Genomic DNA, 3,870 nt, shown 5'->3' with positions numbered 1-3,870 from the left:
ATATATATAATCTGTCCACAGGCTTGGTGAGGTTTTGGTTTTCCCCCCCCCCCCCCGGTGTATGGGCTATGGAGTTTTATTGAAGACCCGTAATGCCTCCGGTTTTGATTTAGTGTTTTGGAGTTTGTGATCTCATTGCCCGGTATGGAAAATATTAGACAGGGTCTGCAGATTGTATGCAGGAAAAGACCCGCATCACGATCGTGAGCTGAGTGCTCGTCCCCAGTGCTGAAATAAGCCAACTGCACAGCTATCTAGAATCAATGTTCAGTTTTTATGCCTTTGGATGAAGACCACTTCAGCCAGTCCTGCTTATGCAAAAAGGGTTCTTGAAGACACTGCTTCTCCCGGTGGCTGCACATTAGAATCACCAGGAAGGGGGGAAAGGGGGGCAGAGGAGGGGAGCTTTAGAACATTTGATGCCTGAGTCCCACCCCCAGAGATTCTGGTTCATTGTTGGGGTGCAGCCTGGACGCCAGAATTTTGAAGAGCTGCCCAGGTGATTCTAATGTGCATTTAAGTTTTGGAATCTCTGCCTTAGGGAAGGGACTATAGAATATGATGCTTCTTGCTTTGCCACTGTTTTCCTGGATCGTGACACAGTGAAAACACAGTGAAATCCACGTCTAAAACATCTATCCTGCTCATTTTTATACGGTGTCACTCTGGCTCTTGGAAACAGCTGAAAAGGAAGACTGCTGCCTCTCAGTCTGTTTGCTGCTCTAGGTTTGCTGTCTTTTAAAACAAGAACCCTCTGTCTCCCTGTCCCACACAGGTGATCACAACCTCCTGGTTAAGTGTAACCATCTGCACAGTGAGCTGGGGGTGGGGGCCACCCTGGAGGGAGCAATTGACAGCCATGCCTGTTGAAGAAGATGGACTTTGAGAGAGGTGGCAATGAATCAAAAACGCTGGCCAAAGAGAGTCAGAATATTTGCACTGTCCAAGGAAGTGGGAGTCCAGCTAGACTTTTAACATTGTATCCTAGACACCTAACATAGCTGAACAAGCAAAAGGCTCAAGCTTCTGGTAGCATCTAAGAAACACTGAATCTTCGTTTCATGTTTTTATGATCATTGCTCTTATGGTTAGCATTATCTGATTGCCGTGCATTTAGGGTAGGACAACTTTTTTACAAAGGCTCTGGCGGTGTTGCATTTTGGATCTCAGCGTTGCTTTCCCACAAGATTGCTGTCTTGGGATAACAATAGAAATGTTGATATCAGGAGAGGGTAGAAAGAGAGGAGGGAGGAGGTAAGAGAAGGAGAAATACTTCATGGATCTTCTTTTAAGTCTTAGAAATCAATTAAAAGAAAACTTTTCATTTTTATTAACCTCACATTGGTAATAAACGTTAAGATTTAGCCTGCTTTATTTGATTTGATTTTTATTGTTTTATAAGCTCATACATATTTCAAAATATAAACTGCATTTCATTTTTAAACAAGTTCCAAGAAAATCTGAGAGTGAGTCCGTTGCTGCAGGATCTAAATGTCTTTGACTTTTAAAGTGCAGGTTTTAAAGAGCCTTTTTAGCTATAAATTTTTGTTTCTAAGCCACTGCCACAACTAAGAACAAATACACTACTTTTTGTGGGGCTTTTAGGTCTTGTTTATTTTTTAAAATCTTACACAGGCACCTCTTGAGGAGACCTTAAAATGTATGTTTTACAAGTATCAATCTTGTAAAAAATTCCTTATATTCATCTACTTTAATAAGATTATCCTGTTTATACTGTGTTCTAAGATAATGTTAAAATAATTTAATGGTACATGAAAATGAATAATAATAGTAACAATGAAAACTAAAATGCTCTTAAAGTGATCCAGCATTTCTCAGCAACAACCAGAAGCTTAAAGGTTACAGGATTGTAAAAAGGTAGTAACAGATGCTGAACACGGACAGCTACAAGACTGTAGACCCTACAAACGGATATGCTGAGAAAATGAATTTTGACAGGGTTTCTAAGCACTGAGAGGTTGGCAAAGTGGATAACTGAATTAATAGCCTCCGACTAGGAAATACTTAGCATTTGGAATATTGCCTCTTGACAGGCCAGCAGGCGAGAGATTTGCTCCCCTGTAATGGGGCAGCGCCAGAGGTGCCGTCCATTTCTCTTTTTGTAATAACACCTCTGGTTGAGCCAGAAGTCTGCTTGGTTTCATGTCTCTTCTGTAATTACGTTTCACAAAATACAACCCAGGTCATTTTGCGAGGAGCTGGTCTTTGCATGTGTGGGACATGTGTTCATGTTTGCAATGTCAGCCAACTGATTTGGGCAGAACAAATCTGGCACTTTCATCTTAGTCTCTCTTTAAACTAAGGCATAGGTAACTCTGGAAGAGGGGTGGTGGAATTGGCTGGGGCTTGGGGACCAGCAGAGCTTTAATTTGGATGAATAGCCTTAGGTGCAGTTTGATGGCGGTTTAATGGCATCATAGGCTTGAGGTGCTTCTGTCATTTTAGGCTGTACTCACCCTGCCCTTCATCACAGAGGGAATGGGGATTTAATTTGATGGCTCTCTGTTCTCACTGTGCCTTTAGAGCTTTTATTTGTGTCTCTAATATTTAAGCTGATGGGAAGGTTGGGGAAATTTATGATCAGATGTGATTAGAGCTACTATTCATGGCAGGATCGTGTGTTTTTAATTGTGGAGTTGGCGCAGAGGGTCTATACATCCTCTTTAAGGCTCACTATCTATTGGATCAAAAATGCACATGCACCTCAAACTCAGAAAATGACCTGGCTGCAGAAAGCACAATATTGATGAGTCTGGGCCTTTTATTAGTTCTAAAGTTCCCGTTGGAATCCAGGCTTTACCACTTACTGAGACCTAACCCCTTTGAGTCTCTGTGGGCTCACCTACAAGAGAGGGTCATAGTAAGGATTAACTACTCCAACCATGGAAAATGCTTCACAACAGGAGGTGGTTAATCAGTGGCTATTGTTCTCATTACATTATTTTTCCATATTTTTAAGAAACTAATACATTTTAATTTTTGTCTCTTTTATATGACATCTGTTAGACATGTAGTGGGTGATTTGCTAATAGAAATATTTATAAATCAAGCTGTATTAAATTGTGTCTTCAGAAGAAAACAGCTTAAAGCATTTTCCTGAGTTTCTGTTTGCTTGCCACATTCTTTTGTGGTTCTGAGGCACGGGACTGGCTCAGGGCACTATAGTGACACCCATTGGGGAGACAGGGTCTACTGCCAAAGGAAGGCAAGTAACAGAGGTGTCAAGTGGAAGCTGTAAACTCTCCAATTTGAGGAAAGTAAGAATGAAGGAAATCAATAGTTGGCCCAGAGTTTTCCAATAACATTGGAGAAATGTGGTTTTTATTGGAGCCAGTTCTTCTGGAAATGTTGGGCCCTCTGCACTAACAGGATCCCAGGCCTGTTCTGGTCTTCACTGGCTATAATGTCACTCTCTTCCTTTGTCAGAGATAAGAAGATTTTTACTTCTGTGTTTACTTTCTTGCTCTTTTGTCCTGAGTGGAGGGTTTTCCCTTGCTTGTCTGCCTTTTAAACATGTTCTTTCTCCCAGAGGAAGCACTGAGGGCTCCCACAGGGAATAGGCCTACTGTTTTATGAACCAAACCCAAGGTTTTGGTGTTAAGGGGTTGTCTCCCAACAGAGACCTATTCTGTGACGGCATGTCCCTGGCTGAATAAGACTGAGGTTTGAGTCCACAAACTACCACAAATTACCATTTTTCCCCAGAAATTCACATCTCTCTTGAGTTGGCCCACATTTTTAACTCTTCCGCATGCCCTGAAGTGCCTCAAACCCAAGATTTTGGTAATGTGGCATCTTCTGTTCTTAAAAAGGTTAATACTCTTGAGATAACCAGGCTATTTGTTATTT

This window comes from Callorhinus ursinus, unplaced genomic scaffold (assembly GCF_003265705.2).
Source record: "Callorhinus ursinus isolate GAN/ISIS: 27379988/994484 unplaced genomic scaffold, GSC_fseal_2.0 scaffold29, whole genome shotgun sequence".
Taxonomy (NCBI): domain Eukaryota; kingdom Metazoa; phylum Chordata; class Mammalia; order Carnivora; family Otariidae; genus Callorhinus; species Callorhinus ursinus.
Note: the sequence above shows the minus strand (reverse complement) of the source record.